Genomic DNA, 18,185 nt, shown 5'->3' with positions numbered 1-18,185 from the left:
TAATTTTTTTGTGAAATTGGTTATTGAATTTATAACTCAAAATGTTTAATTCAGGATATATTTCCGATTTTGTAATACCATAAAATAATTTACTCCCAACTGCATCTTATAATGAAATTATTACCGCGCTCTAGCCTCAAAGTCGCTATCAAAGTTCATAAATCTTCTGTTTTTCTTGGAAAAATATAGCTGGCACAAATTGAATGAAAGGATCTGAGATAATCCTTCGCCATAGTGCGCCGTTTGTAAGTACAATAATAACTTAGATATAATACTGTCATATCACTCGAAGTTATAAGCGTGGAGCAGAGATATTGTATAAGTAGATTGTATAACCGAGAACTCGGCGAAGAGAAAATCTGATTAATGCGTAATCACAAACTGCACCGTGTTAAGAGCAGCATTTTGTCGCACTAGATAGAGGAGGAATCAATTTATTGTTAAATTTGAACATACGCTTGGTTACAGAACCATATCTTTCGAGGAAATTCATTATGGAACATGTATGTTTTGCCTATATGCTTGTAGAAATACACCTACAATAATGCTACATTAAGCTGATACATCTGAATAACTTTTTTTTGAACATATTTAAAATAAAACTACTGAACATTTTTTCGAATTTGTTTTCTCATTTGAAAGTACCATCCTTCTGGTTAAGGATGGTAAACAATTTTGTAAAAATGCCTGCGTCGGCTGGCCATGCAGTTGACCACCAGAAAAAATGTAGATGGCGGACTGGTTACTGTATCTCAAATTATCTAGTGTAAGAAGGCGTCCATTATTCACGTGATAATTTTTTTTAGGGTTTTTGAACCCCCCTATTGCCCTTGGTGATATTCAAAATCACACCGCCCTCTACCACTAAATATTGCGTGTATATTTAGTTACGGATAAAAATTGTATTTTTTTTTTAATTTTTGGAAAATGTTTGATTTTTTGAAAAAATTCTGGTAAAAAATAAATACACGTGACATCTTAATATACCCCTCCATTCTCAACGTGATATTTTGTAATTTTTTATCTTTTGCATTGTAGTAATTCGTGTATTTTTATAAACGGCAAAAAACGTGAACAATTTTTTTGAGAAAACCTCGATATAAATTAAAGTTTCGGCTTAAATACTAAAACACATATACACTCACGTGCTTTTTCCAATTTTGATCTCAAAGAATTGAAAATGACATGAAACGCCAAAAAAATTAGTAAATCGGAATTTGTGGCAAAAATGTGAATTTCTGGGTTAATAAGAATAATTCATTTTGATTTTGCTAAATTTTCTCTATATATAAATTGCATTTGTTTATTAAGCTTTTTACTACAGATATTGGAATGTACAAGGTTGATATATTATTCAAATAAAATGTATTGAGGCACAATATGCCTTTAATCATAATATAATTTGTTTAAAAAAAAATCCATAAATTATATGCAGTTTTTGAAAGCAATAAAATGTATATCATGACTTTTTAATCACCTTTTGTTATATAATTTATTTTGAATAAATTACGTTAGGATCTGCACGTAATAAAATAAATATTATATTTGTAAATCATATTTAATTTTATCATTTGCACATTACTTTATATAAATATATTTATTTGATTTCTTATATTTTTAAATTCAAATGAAAACTTGTCTCAGTAATTTATAATGTAAAAAAGTACACAATCAATGATGATCTTCAACTTCGAAACTGATTTGTTTCATTATTGTGTTGATCATTGGTTGCATTAAAAGTTTTCTTCTCTAATGATATTTCTTTGAATTGCATGCGGATTGGATTCTCTGATTGGAAATGAATAAACTTTTTTCATTACAAAACTTTTATCAACGTCGATGCGTGCAGTTATTTATATACAAATCGATGACTTCACTAAGAGAAGCAGACATTAATATACTTTCTATTAGTTCTATATAAATAATAATGTGATTGATGGGTAATCAATATGCTTGTTATAAAAATATTCATAAATTGGTTATACAAAACAAAAGTCAAAATTTAAATAATAGCAGAAAGAGGACAAAATGATATATAAGGACAAAATGTCATATTAAGTAGCCTTATCTAAAAATTGGCTAGTTTTATTACTGTTTCTGCAATTGTATATCACGAAGAAAGCCATAATAACAATCATGTCAGATGTTGAGCGTCATTGTCATGTACTATTATAATTCATTTTCGCTTATTAAATTTTTATACAACAAGTTTGCTATGCAGGAACAATAATGAACCCCATTTATCAATCCTCATTCGTGCAAAATTTCCCATTAACATGCAAGTGTCTTAACTACTGTTTCAGTTCTCATGTAATCTGCAAAATTCTGCCCGACATGTTCAGTTATTCATTTTAGCGGAAGCCGGAGAACCAACAAGCTACCACCGGAGTTTCCAGTCTGTCCATGGTCGTATGCAAATTATTTGTTCGCTAATACGTACACTGGGGGATAGTTGAGTATTAAATGAAGCAATGAAATTATCTCCAATGAAACTCGGTCCTTTTTGAGACCAAATGCGGATCTACGTGCAAACGGTCCGCTAGGTATATGCATTTTAGTCTAGTTCCCTAATTTGAAGTATTCCGTTTAGATAAATTTCTGCAGGTGTCGGAATTTATGGTAATGCAGTTATGAAGAACAGAGGAATTTTAAGTGATTAATACATGGGATGTATTTGTAAAGCGGATTTACTCAAAGAGCTAATTCAATTATCATATATATAAAATACACTTACATCATACAGTTACCTTTGAATTTGAATAATTTTACAAGTGTCTAAGTTTTGTTCTAGTTCTTTAAACAAGCATTTAACTTTTGTTTACAAAATTGTTAGAAACAATCAAACAATTTTTTTATGATTTTGGAACACATTTGAGATACTTTTCAACTACGTATTCTTTTAGAAAGCAGCACTATTTTTTATCTACTTGATACATATGGGAAAGCATTTCAAAGCTTGTCCGTTTCTACTATTGATAATATTTTTACTTAATGCATAAATACAATACAGGGTTATTTTTTCATATTTTGAACTAAATTTTTAAGTGTAAATAAATGTTACTGCATGTTGATACCACGTTGTCGAAATACGAAATTATAGAAATATAAGCTTATTGTAACTTGCTTATTGTAATATGAACTAATATAAAATTTCTGATTATTATACAAAAATTAACAAATAAAGTACTTACATAAAGCATGATATTATATATTTTATTAGATATGTAAATATTTTCAGTTAACGTAGATCGATGTTTTCCAATTTTTTGGTATTAGGAACTAAATATATTATTGAAAACTACTGCAAATAAATTTAAAAAAATATTTATTTGTATATAAAATGAGATATAAATAAATATCCGATTTATTAAAAAGTGGTTTAAGTTATATTAGTAAAGGGAGAATAAATTACAAGAATTTGCGGTAAACTTGTAATAAAATATTAAACTGATTATTATTACATAAATATCGCATTTAATTTTTTTACAATATTTACCTAAGTTATAATTAAACGTACCAACAATAATTATTAATTAATACGTAATAGTTTTTCTCGACTATATGATACTAAATTATACAAAAAAAACAAATAAAGTACCTACATAAAGCATAATATTATATATTGTATTAGATATGTAAATAATTTCAGTTAACGTAAATCGGTGTTGTTCAATTTTCTGGTATTACGAACTAAATATATTATTGAAAACTACTGCAAACAAATTTAAACAATTTTTTTTATTTGTACATAAAATATTATATAAATACCCGATATATTAACAAGTGGTTTGAGTTGTATTAGTTTTCTACAAAAGAAAAAATTACAGGAATTTGCGGTAAACTTGTACTAAAATATTAAAACATGCGTAAAAACAGATTATTATTATATTTTTTACAATTTTTACCTGAGTTATAATTGAACGTATCAATAATAATTATTAATTATTGAGAAATAGTTTTTCTTGACATACACATTTTCAAAACATATGATTTGGTAATATAGTATTCAATTATTATTTATTAAAACTATAGTTTAATCTTAATATATTAAAAATTAATTAGGTTAGCGCTTGTTTAAATGAGTAGTGAATATCATATGATATGTCGACGATTGTGGCAAAAGATTCTATAAAATATTTCCTTTTTTTGTTTGATGTACTACCCTGAGAAATATGATATACATATCAATATTAACACTATTATGAAAAACTTAATATATATCCATACAAAATTATTTATGTTTAAGTTCATGTAATTATATAAGTTAATTACTCTTATAATTACAAAATAATTGTATAATTTCATAAAATCCTTTACCATGATTGTGTGCAACATGGATATGAAGTACAGCTGTAACGAACAATTTTCTACAAAGCTCTAAAATTAGTATATCGTGTACGGGGTCATAAAATATAAAATAATCCATCTTGACAAAATAATTTGCCACCGTGTCGACAGGAGGTATATTCCCAATACACAATGTGCGCTAATTAATTAACTCTCCCAGCCGTAGCTTCGTGCATGCATGCGGGCTGTGTGTCCTCGCGATTGTCGGCTGATACTTTGTCGCAATTTATATTGAACCAATATTAAAACTGTGTTTCAGCACAATTCATTCAATAGCTACGATAAAGGCATTATTTGTTCATAGGAAATTCTTTTTGTGGGTGCACTGTTCTATCAAACGCCGGAGTAAATGATTAAAATGGAGCCTTGGAGCAAAACGCGCGCGTCTCTTGGAAAATAAAACATCAGATGTAATGGATAATATTTTTATTTTGGAAACTTGTATTCATATCAGTGCTCAAAATCATAGTAATTTACAGGCTAGATAATTTATTATTTTTAATAAATATTGCCTACTTCATTTTTTACTTAGAATTTAACTAATATGCGCATAAACATGTGTTTTTATAACAAATTTTCAATACTTATTTTTTATACAGTTTAGAACTCAATATCCAATTGTCAACGTTGTAATTAGTAAAATGTATTAAAGTAAATTCACTTATACTCAGAGGAATGTTCTTATCATTTTTCATTACTCTAATTGGATGTTGAATATTCATATTTTAATTGATTTTAATTCCTGTGCAAAAAGCTTTTCCGAACGTAGCTCTATTTATGCAGTTCTCCAATTATAAAAAGCGATACCAATTTGTTATAACAAGTTTCTCGATATTGCTATACAAACGTGCATTTCACAACAACTAACCACTTTATATTGATGTCCGATATATTCTAACTTTGAAGTCCATAACTAGTGTCCATTTTTAACGAAACAAACTCTGTGTGAAACTATAGTATAAAAGGTTACAAAAACAGCCCTTTAACCGGTACATATTAGAAATCATTATTTAAAATATTTTCAAGATAGCATAATAAAAGATGGGTTGCAAATATTTTTTTTGTTTCAACCAAGTTGTACCATAATTAATTTCTCGAGATTTTCTAATTTTAAACATTTATGGTGTGCTTTTACACACAACTACCTTTGAGTACAAAATATCTAACAATCAGAAATACAAATAACATTATTCAAATATATTGAGAAAAAAATAGTTGAGAACAATAAAAATTCATTTGAGAAAGTTTTAATATTTTCATCTAATTCACTAACAAACTCCTTAATAACAAAGAACCATCGATGTAGATTAAAAAGAAAATCGCCACATGATCCAAGTCAAATTGAAACTAGTGGGGCGCATGGCATCGTGCCTTAAGGCAAATTGCTAGAACTTTATAAATTATTTATAAAAAAAAATATATGTGAATATTTAAGATCATACCATTATCAATAAATTTTTGTTAATATTATAACATTTCAATATAGTATGCAATATCCCTTTACGGCTGACGATTGTAAATTCCCTAAATTTGAAAAAAAATCGAATTTTTATGTCTTCTCTTCATTTGACAATTAATTTGTATCTCGAATAACTAGAAATATACATAAAACAAAACAAAAATCACAATTTATTGAAGTTTCCTAATAATTCCTTGTACAAAGTCAATTATTTTATATGGCAACAGTGTTTTCGCGTATCCTAACAAGTGCTAACACATCGAAGTCGATAAATACAAGTAATTGGAGTACAGTATTCCACTAATGAATCGCATATGCATGTGCGAGGCCATGTAGGTATTACGAGGTGGTGAAGAGCTCGTTGCATATATACATTTAAATATATATATATATATGTATATATATGCGTGTGTGTGTATGTTTGTATGTATATTATGGTATAGTATTGCAGTTTGGTTGTTTGAAATCTCGTTAGTTCACTAACATGATTCTCTTCTAACATGAGGGCTGTTAGCGGGCGGAATATGCACGAGAATTCACCATGGCAAAAGTTTGCACGCAGAGTTAGTTTCGTTAAAAATGCACACGTGTAATACAATGTGACTATAAAGTTAGAAAATATCGTACGAAAAGTAACGTGATTGTATAGTAACATCGAAGAAATTTTATATGAAAAGGATATCGTTTTTTTTTTAATTATTTGAGAATTAACTAACAAAAGGAACCCCAGGTTTACTCTTCCGGGATTTTGATAAAACTTTGCATGGCGATAGAGTTGATAATCGAACCGAACACCTTGAAATATTATAGGCCTATGAAAAGCGGTTTAATTGGCTCCACGCTCAATACTAACATTTTAAACAGATGGCATGTTTTCAAAAATACTATTTTCGATTTTGATGAAACTTGACACATATTGTTACTATACTTTAATAAGATTGTGATCAAAATTTAAAATTGGATCTTACAATATTTTCTGAGATATGCGAGATCGATGGGTGGCTGGCTCCGCGCTCAATACTTACATTTGAACAGATGGCATGTTCTCAAAAATGCGTTTTGCGATTTTGATGAAACTTGACACAAATTATGACTATACCTTACTAAAATTGTGGTCAAAATTTAAAGTTGGATCATTCAATTGTTTTTGAGACATGCGAGGTTGATTGGTGACTGGCTGCGCACTTAAAACTAACATTTAAACAGGTGGTATGTTCTCAAAAACACTATTTGCGATTTCGATGAAACTGGACACATATTGTTACTATACTTTACTAAGATTGTGATCAAAATTTAAAGTTGGATCGTTCAATAATTTCTGAGATATGCGAGGTTGATGGGTGGCTGACTCCGCGCTCAATACTAACATTTAAACAGATGGTATGTTCTCAAAAATACTATTTTCGATTTTGATGAAACTTGACACATATTGTTATTATACTTTACCAAAAATGTGATCCAAATTTAAAGTTGGATCATTCAATAGTTTCTGAGATATTCGAGGTTTATTGGTGGCTGGCTCCGGGCTCAATACTAACATTTAAATAGATGGTATGTTCTCAAAACTACTATTTGCAATTTTAATGAAACTTGACACATATTGTTACTATACTTTACTAAGATTGTGATCAAAATTTAAAGTTGGATCGTTTAATAGTTTCTGAGATATGCGAGGTTGATGAGTGACTGGCTCCGCGCTCAATACTAACATTTAAACAGTTGGAATGTTCTCAAAAATACTACTTGCGATTTTAATGAAATTTGACACATATTTTTATTATACTTTGCCAAAAACGTGATCAAAATTTAAAGTTGGATCATTCAATAGTTTCTGGGATATGCGAGGTTGATAGGTGGCTGGCTCGCGCTCTTGACTAGCATTTAAACAGATAGTATGTTCTTAAAAATGCGATTTTCGATTTTAATGAATTGCTGTAAGAGACCTATCAGGTAAATAGATTACTAGGTAAATGCTCTGCAAATACTAGGAAATTTATGTTAATGTTGTGTAAACGTAATTTTATTAGATCAGTTCTATATGAGATAGTTGAATCCTGCGAAAGCTATTTATATTGTAGATAAAATCGTTATAAACAGAATACACTTTTTAAGAGAAAATAAATGTAAAATGCTCATAGTGTGGATATTATAACTAAACATGGCATAGAAATATTACTTTTATAAATTGCTCCTAATATCAACTTCATCTAAGTAAGTTCATAATAGAATGGTCATGTTAATAAGCTTGTAGTTATTGCCAAGAAGATGTTATTTGTTGTACTAAATAAAAAAATATCTATGCTAAACTATTTTCTAACAACCTGCAATTTTCAATACAAGATCTATTACCAATTTTCCTTTACCCCAGTGGCGTGCGCTTTAGCATTCAAAATATTTTCGTATCGGATAACCTAAATATTTCATTTTCTCAATGGGCTGACTTAATGGGCACGCGTTTTGCTTGAAATCGGAAATTGTTTCTTTGCATGCCATTATGAAATAATACACAGCCATAATATAATAATAGGTGATATTTGCTAGTACACTATTGTTCCGAGCGCCTGCGACCCATTTCTGAGCGAACGCCCGCAAGGTATCCGACCGAAACATTATGAGAATCGTCGAGTGTTAATTAAAACACTTACTAAGTTGAAAGGTCGTGATATAATGTTTAATTGTGAATTAAAATTCTTGGTGAAAATATGGTTAAAGTGGAAATACTATGTAAATAAATTTAGTTTCGTTCTGGTCATAAAATTGATTGTTAGTCATATTTCTCAAATTATTTATTTGATCACAAATCGCAAACATAAACTTCTTCAGTGAATAAATTGAATGAAAAACACCATAACTACACAATGGACTGGCTAAAATTATTAAAAAATATTAACAAAAAATGTAGCATTGAAAAAAAATTATATTTAAATTAAAATCCTTCTGAATCACTATGTTATCATTTGACAATGGCACACCAAACTAGTTTTTATCAAATTTCTAGTTTGAATATAAAGACTTTTCTCGATGAAATGTTTATACTAAAGTCTAAGGGACCACTTTTCCAGTGAAATATGCAGGTATAAAATATGCATTTTATATGTAAAACGCCAGATTTTTATGATATGCAAATATTTATTGACAAAAAAATTAATACACTTTTCACTTAGTAGGCCATTGTAAACCTAATATTATGCAATTATTTAATAACAATCTAAGCGCAAGTTCCACAAAAATCTATTTGTTTCTGTTCTTTTATCGTTTTCACGCCCCTTTTGTCCAAATATTTAATTGCCCATATTTTTTATATAATTTCAAATAAATTTTATTTAGGTCTTTATTATTTCAGTACTACGTTCTTAATCTCTGTTTTAGTATAATTAATCTGTTATAAAACTCATTAAATACATACGACGTCGTAAATAAAATCAGAGTTCCGAAGTAAAGATTACCGGGTTTGCAACACTTTTATTTTATTATCGGAAAAGGCAAAGATAAATACAAATCATTTATGATGCTGTCAGTAATTTTTTTAATGGGAGTATCTTTTAATTAAGTCCAATTAAAAGTAATAAAGATGCGTATTAGCAAAGTGAAACATTAATCAGATATGAAAATTTTTAAAAATTAAACTTCAATTTCCGCTTCATTCATCTCCGAGTTGGTCCCAGAGGAGAGTCCCAACAGGTTAAGAAGGTAACGCGAGGCAGTGAATTAATTCAGGGCAAAAATTACACAGGGGATGTGCCGAATAATTAATTATGTGAAGACTTATTTTGTGCATTTTGATATGTATTCGTTATTATGCCAGAATTGCTTTGATGTCTGTATTTGGATGCTCGGAAATTACATTTCAGCGTGATTTAGTAGAATTATTCTCACATAAAAATTTTTATGATTATTTTGTTGCTTTTGTTAAGTTTGCTTTAAGTATCACAAAGGTGAGTTAAAATTTAAAAATCTCTAATAAAATTACATTATGATATTATAGTTACCATATATTAATATTAGTATTTAAACAAAATGCAAATGGAGGATTTTAAAATAGACTAAAAAACACATTCAACAATTATAAAAAATCTTATTCGTAGAGGCAGACTTACAAATAAAAAATTATTGAATTAAATTATCTAAAATAACGAGTATATCTTCCTAATTATAAAATTAATGCAAAAATGTTTAAAACATGTAACAAAAATTAGAAATTATTTAATAGATAAAAATATGTCAGAATAAATAACCAAAAAAATTAAAAAAAATCTTATTTAATTACAATATATAAACGTACTTATATTACATACACAGATATAGTATAGTTTATGATTCAAGTAAGCAGCATTTTAAATCTGTGTTCCACATCAAGGTCTAAAAACAGATTTACTGTATAAAATACTATGATTGAAATTGATGTTTAGAAAATATAAAATATTGAAAATAACTAATTTTAAGCAGGTGACTTGGACCTGAATCAGACCATGTATAAGTCACATTGTTTTAGGAACCTAGATTAATGATTATAAACTAAAATGATTTGTTTAACATATGTATGGAATTTCAGAAAAAACGAATGGAGTATGTAGAATAATTTTTAAAAAATATTTGGTATAAATTGAATTTTATGAAACTTGCAATAAGATTGTTCTTATATATATATATATATATATATATATATATATATATATATATATATATATATATATAATATATATATATATATATATATATGAGAAATTAGAAAAAGTAAATCGTAATAAAAAACTGATAAATTGTAAAACTATTATTATTATTAATATATTAACCAGTTCTATAAAGCAACAATGGAGTCATCGTTATTACTACATTTTAAATGACGGGTATATATTTTTAATTGTGAATGTTTATGTATAGAAAATACGAAATACTGTACGTACTTGTTTTTAAACAGATGAAAACAACTTCAATATTATTTATTACAAATTTTCAAAAAATAAAAAAATTAGTTCAAATATTGAAAAGAATAAATAAATTTATTTTTAAATTGATTTATACCAAAATAATAATGCAAAAATACATAGATTAAAAATCTGAATTCATATTATGAACAGAGAAATATATCAATGCTGTATATCTAATTTCTGCTGAATATTAAGATGATTTATAAAAGTAATTACTGGCGTCATTATTCTTATAACGCACCACAAAAACACACTGCAAACACTATGTAATTACATAAAAAATATAACAAAACAGCTAGTTAGTAAATGACGTATGACAGTTTACATTTGCAGAAGTTAAAAGTGCAACATTCAGCAAATTGTATGTCCGTTAACCGAGTCCGACGTGTGCTATAACAAACTGTCAAGTCGCATTCATGTGCTTCCGTTGCCCTGCACACTGTTTTTATTCCAGTCGGTGTACTTGTGTGGCACAGTTAACGATTTCCCGCGCTCATAAGCACCAGGGAGAGATTTTAATCGTGTTTCGAAATTATATTTCATATTGCACTGGTGCCCAGTGGAAATTCCGTGTGTCGGTTCCAGGAAAACGAGAGAAATAATGAGTGTTTCTATCAAATGTTACCTCTGTTTAAACTGTTCGATCAGGAGGATGTTGGCATTTTTAGGTTATCATAACCCATGAGCTCATAGAAAATTTAATCGTAGTTACTTTTGTATATATTTGATCTACAGATCAAAAGTCTCACAAATTTATTAATTAGTGTAACAGTGGTATTTAGTCAGAAATATTCATCAGCAAAGTTATTTTAACTATTAACCTAATTTATTCCTCGTAAAATGGTAAACATTGAGTTGGTCCCTTTTTTACTCCACCCATATGCAAGCTATTAAAGAGCTAATGTGAAAACATCTATTGCAATCGAACTTGAAATTAACAACACCTTCAAGAGTATCTCATTGAAGCGAGCTTTTAATCTAATATATCAATAGAAATGATTACCATGCTATTTCTATTCCTATAAAATAAAGCATTCCGCATAAAATTATCCGCAATCTATAAAACAATACTAAATATCATAATAAAAGATCACGTTTCACCAAGCCAATTCCGAATTCATCGCTGGCTATTGATGACGAATCAATTTTTATTCTCGTCAATTCATCAAATGGCAAACGAAATTACGCAGCCGCAACCCTAACGCAACCGCCATATATCGGGATATACACACATATAAGGGCAAATCAGCTTACACGGATCGTACAAGCAAACGATTTAGTTTTTTATGCCTCATTAAAAAGACCCTTTTTCTCATTAAGTACCAGCGTCCTTTTATTTGGACAAAGCCCCGACAAAGACTCCGATTGAGCGGGTCGCTGTCCTCTACACATCCGACTATCAAACAGGCGGGATGACACAGATTTGCTTATATAAAACAGAAGTTTAGTAATAAAAAATTATTACTTTCAAAGCAACAGCATATATAAAATAATATAATAGAGCAAAATTAATATAATTATTGTCAATATTTTAATTATTATAAATTTATCACATTCTCAGCTTTCTAAGCAAAATCTCGTCTCTTCAATTTAAAAATTGTGGGTGTTTTTTTTTCAGAACTAGCAACAACCCAAATACAAAAATACAAACAAAATGCAAAATAATAATTTTATATTATAAAGCATGTTGCATTATTTTAATCTAATATTTTATCATCATGTTTTGGAATTATTATTAATTTAACAAATATTATACATGTTGCTTTAGTGTTTAAATTCCACGCAATCGCAAATGTTTTTCAGTTACAGAATTTCACCAGACTAATATATTACTGAAATCAAAGTTTGAGTATAATTGCTATGTACAATGAATGCTGAATAGATCGGATCAGCAGAATAAATTGTGGTGTTCTTTGGAGTCATTCCAGACGGAATTATCAGCATGACAACCACTTGCGATAACGTATGCGTGCTATGCTTTAGTACAAGCCATGTTTTATTGCATCGTTTATTTCTAATGCTCAATATATGGAAATACAGACATTGTTAAAGATTCAAATAGGATTTGTTATCTTAGATTGTGTTATATAATAAAGTTTTCAATTGACAAAACTAGCTTTGCTGCATTTGGAAAATATATTAAAACTATTTATAATGACTTTTTTAATGTATGGAGTTATAATTAGGTGTTAAATCAAAAATAAAAATGTAACTATATTACAATATGAATACATGTATCAAAACAACAAATTTGTATCAAGATGTTCTAATCAAAGCCAAATGTACAAGATCGCTCCACCGGATTTTTAAGATGCGTAATTGAAGTTCTCAGATGAACACCTTTAGAAGCAATATTTTATTTGAAAGATGAAAGCCTTAACTTGTAGCAAAAGACTTAGTTGATGAATATGAAAATATTATATTTTTCTTCATATTTGTTTACGTGCTAATTATATTTTATTAAAAATAACCCTACGTCATAAATTATCAAGTTTCAAAAAGTAATCAAAATTTAATTCTCGCATCCAGAAATTCTGTCTAATGTGAAGTAATGAAATGATTTAAGGATGCGAGTCTTGACGTCGTAATGGATGAGTAACGAGTCCGAAAGTTATATTAACTCAAAACCCTCTGTAATTATCTCATCTCATGAAAATGTTGTGAAATTAACTAGCATTTATATGCGCTAACAGCTTAAGAGTTGATATTAGTTTTCTGGGAGATATGTGGAAATGCAGTTCTTGACGATGGCATTTGATGATAAATTATAATATTCTTAATGCAGATTTTGCAAATGTGAAAACTTTATGTAGTTATTTAGTAATAGAAGCAACTGTGCTACAAATCTGATAAAGCAACTTTTAGCGAGTAATTCAATATTATTTTAAAATGATAAACCAAGCTATCTGATTAAATTGTAAAATTGAATCATTTTTAAAAAGTACGCCGGTATTCAATAATAGACTTGAATGAGCATAATAAAAACTTTTGTACTTATTCATGAGCTCCTTATGGCGGAAAACAACTGCAAGAACAATTTAAGAAACCATTCCTTTCAAAACTTATAATATCACCTTACTCGTTATTAGGGAGGAATTTAGTTTTTGCAAGAAAATAATAAAGGGTAGTTTTTCACGGTTACACGTAGTGTTTTTTGCTAACTTTTTTGCTGCACCGGGTTGGAGTTTTATTTCGCACCGGCACAGCTGTGCCTGAAACATAATATAATTTAATTCCCAGTTAGTACCTTGCACGCGAAAATTGTACCTATTCAAGTTACGACAAAAGCTTTTAATGCTATTTTTATTACTTTTTTTACCTATTAATAATTCTCGGCGAGCATAACAGTGCGGCTACGCTTTTTTTAAAGGAATTGTTTTGTAGACGTGTATATAACAGAAGATAATAGATAATTTGTGGTGTACGTTTCTGATAGACGCACAGGCAAACTAACATGCATAAACTGTAATTAGGCACAAACAGAATATGAATATATAATATAATATAACTAAAATAATAGTCAATATTATTCAATAAACTAATTTGACAATATGGACTTTTCTTGACGATAAAATTAAAAATAATCTGTAGGTTCATCTCAAAACAAGAAGCATTGCAAGGATCTACTGCACAAAAACTTTAAGAATCTATGCAAATTACAAGTGTTCTATAAAAATGCTTTATGTGTACATTTTGCTATTAGAGCATTACTTTATAAATATACCAGGAATATAAATATGGAATTTATTACACTAAATCAATCACCTTGCACAGCAGCGTTCGCGTTCTGCCCATCAAAGTTTTCATATCTCAACTGAGAAACCGTTCGCAAACGAGACTTCCCACGGTTATTTTTATGAACATGCGTTCATTTTCATATCGAATAAAACAAAGAATGATATAGTGAGATACGCTCGAGGAACGCAAACCGTTCATTAATTTTGTTTTAACATATTCAGCTCATTAATTTGAGCGTCGCCTTCTTCGCGAGCGAGCGGGCGTCTTATTAATTTTACGCGGGAAGCAGGCAGCCCGCGTATGTTTACCGGCATAAAGTTACCCGCTGGCGTTTCGAGTTTCAGGAACGATGCCGAACTTTGCTGATGCAGTTTAAACTATTTTAAAACGCGATGTTATAATAAGCGTCCGGGATTATTACGTCGAAATTATTTAATTGGCCGATTACTGAAACTAATGATTTTGCCGCGATCTTAGACACTGGATAATCCATAAGAAAATTAATTTCGAGTACTGCTAATTATTGAACTTTTAAGAGCACGGGTAATTAGCGGAGATTTAAACATCTTACACAGACAGTCATGTGCATACTCATACAAACCTACGCATATATATATATATATATATATATATATATACACTCGTATATACATAATTAACAACCAATTTGTCGAATTAAAATTGTTATATTTTCAGCTTTTTATTTATACGCTTCGACATTTAAAATATCAAACTTAAGCATATGCTTTTGTAATTGACAAATTTGACACAAAAAACAAAAACTTGACTAATCATTTTAAGATGAAAAACTAACAAAAATAACATTCAAAATATATCAAAATAATGCTCTATCCATGATTATCCTAGAAAAACTCGGAGTATAACACAAAAAGAAATTTTTCACATTTAATTCGACCAATTGGCTGCTAATTACTAGACGTTGAATCTGCCGCAGGTATATCAAATAAAAATAAATTTGTTTATAATATTTACGTTTACATCAAAGTATAGATGTTATATTTGATAAAACAGACGCAAATAGTACTGATAAACTTTTCAAAATTTCTTTGGTGACTGGAATTTTTTTTTAAAAAAACTTAAATATTTATTTGATGTAACTTTCTTGCGTATTATTTCATCTACACTCATATGTACAATATATATATATATATATATATATATATATATATATATATATATAATATGTTAATGCTTAATTATTTTGGAATCACATACTCATAATATTAAAAATACCTGGCCATTAAATCGAAAACTTAGAAGCCCTCAGAATTGTTTACCTGTAACAAAAAAAAAAAATTGTAATAAAATCACTAATAAGAAATATAAACATAAACGATTGATAATTTTGACTTAGAAAGTTAGAAAACATTTAAATTATTAGATGAATAAAATAATTATACTTATAGCTTAAAACACAGCATTCAAAGTATTTTAAAGCAATGTTTTAAAAAAGTTTTAAATATGTACTACTTTAGAAACGTATTATACTCGTATATGTTACTATTTTAGGAAAGTTTATAATATTTCACTGTTTGGATTTATAAATATTAAATATGAAATAATGTACTGCCTTTTTATACATATGCATGCATATTGCTAATGAAATGAACATTCAACACCTTTATTTGCCAAAGGTACTTGCAAATAAAATTTGCGATAAAATTTTGCACCTTGAAGTAATAAATGATTCCGTAATTGGCAATAAAAAATAAATTACTGTTCATCATAAATTGTGAGTAGAAATAAATAAATATATGCATAGAAAACCAGCATGTATAATAACTTCATCAGCCTTAACGGCAACCGCCACGAATGCAAAAAGTCGGATAGATTATATGGCCGGCACTTCGTTATCATAACACAACGCACTTTTAAAGTAATTCTTCAGAAATTTAATGGCCACTTACATTTTAATTAGCAATTAAGTAGCAGTTCATTACCGTTGGGAATAATGAACGTATGCGATTATGCTAATATCTAAATGGGTTATTTTATACTTTCGCTGCTGATACGGATAGGAAATATGGATATAAAGAAAATTGGGCCGAAAAAATACGAATAGAAACGACTCTTCTGGAAATTTGATAAAACTTTGCCAAAACATGTTGACAAATAATTCATTTCCTATGATTATTATAAACCATGTTATAATTAGTAAATACTTGCACCTAGATGATAATAAAATCATAGCCAAACAATAGTTCTTTTATTAATAATTTATATTTCTCGACCTTGTTGGTGTGTATAATAGCTATATTCAACTCCCGGTTCAAATTTCACGCACTATTAAATCAATGGCGTAATATAATCCAAATATTTAACGAAGATTTATTTCTACGATCCTAATGATTTAACAGTAAATAAAACGTAATACAATTTATTACACTCCTGAATTTTATAATTCCTGAATGTTTTATACGTATTTCTTCTGTGTATACACCAGATTATACTCAGAAACATTCCCTCCTGCAAGTGACGTACAGCTTTGATTACCTTAGGAGGAAGTACAATTTATGAATACAATCAAATTAAGTCCTAAGATGAATATCAATTTGCTGCACGTAACTGAAAATCCAGCTTTAATTTTCTTTGATATTATACCCGGAAGTGGGTGAACAATCTACGAAGATAAAGCGATAAAATTGCAAGTTCGAGTTGGTCAGTTTTAATTTGATGTTATCAATCAAGTTGCCGAATGCAAACGAGATGCAAATTGGAATTGTTTGGAAGTTCTATTAAGTTGTTAACGCTTTAAAAGTATGAGATTAATAATGGATTGGATTTGAAATTATTTATTCTGGGCGCAGAAGTGACCTTTTCGTGGCAGTATTTACATTTTACCTTCTTAAAATAGACAATTTTATAAATTTTGCATATTTTGAATTTATACATATATCAAGCAAATTAGTTGCTACTGTTTTCGCAGAGCTTACACAAAGATCAAAATTTAACAAAAATCGATTTAATTTCATTCTTTGCAATGGTTGATAAAATATAGTTTTGAGTGACCCTAGACTTCGTATATTATTTTATTAACCCTAAGGTTTAAATTCATTGTCAGTTATAATGATTAATAAAATCAGCAAGTATCAATATAAATTAAAGTTCAATCATTATCCTTGCTGACAAATTTTACAAACTTCAATTGATATTTATTAGCACCAACTCAATCAAATCGATAGTTGTCATAAATAGTAAAATGCGTTAGAAAATTTTCTGTTTTTTTTCAAGTTTTTATACTTTGCTGTTTTTTTTTAAGTAAAAACAAACAATTTTTATACAATTTTTCAATTTTAATTAAATTCGAAAATTTTTGAAGGTGCTTGTTAAGATATTCTAGAGCATTTTTAAGAAGGACTTTTCAAAGTTGACAAAGTTGAAAATTAAAAAAAATAGTAGAACAAATAGTTTTAATCCTACAAACTTCGGACCAATTTTGTCATTATTTCTATTGTATTTCTAGAAATGTTTTTCAAGCTTACGGTTCTAAAGTAAACAAAATTAATGAAAAATAACTAAAATAATCGAAAAATTGTTACAAAGCTCTAGGTATCACTAAAAAGCTCAATTTTCAAACTGCATTAGTCATTTTTAGTCTAATGTTTTTCTGCTTTCAGTTACAATAAAACAAGTCCCCACGGATTGGCGATGAGTTCTGGAACACCCGGTATATTATATTTACAAAATCTCTG

General features: G+C 28.5%; 1 protein-coding gene across 1 annotated transcript in view; it reads right to left on the bottom strand.

Moving 5' to 3' along the window:
* The window catches only part of LOC113368445 (hemicentin-2-like), a 135,088-nt gene extending 119,316 nt beyond the window's left edge, over positions 1-15,772 (bottom strand). Inside the window, exon 1 of the mRNA XM_026609990.1 lies at positions 15,727-15,772. The gene's annotated coding sequence lies outside the window, so the exon portion shown is untranslated. The remainder of the gene's footprint in view (positions 1-15,726) is intronic.
* Between the last annotated feature and the right edge of the window lie 2,413 nt (positions 15,773-18,185).

The sequence above is a fragment of the Ctenocephalides felis genome, unplaced genomic scaffold, assembly GCF_003426905.1.
Source record: "Ctenocephalides felis isolate EL2017-DRISC unplaced genomic scaffold, ASM342690v1 CF-g0.4_SCAFFOLD_01170, whole genome shotgun sequence".
In the NCBI taxonomy this organism is placed as follows: domain Eukaryota; kingdom Metazoa; phylum Arthropoda; class Insecta; order Siphonaptera; family Pulicidae; genus Ctenocephalides; species Ctenocephalides felis.
This window is presented reverse-complemented; position numbering and strand designations above follow the sequence as displayed.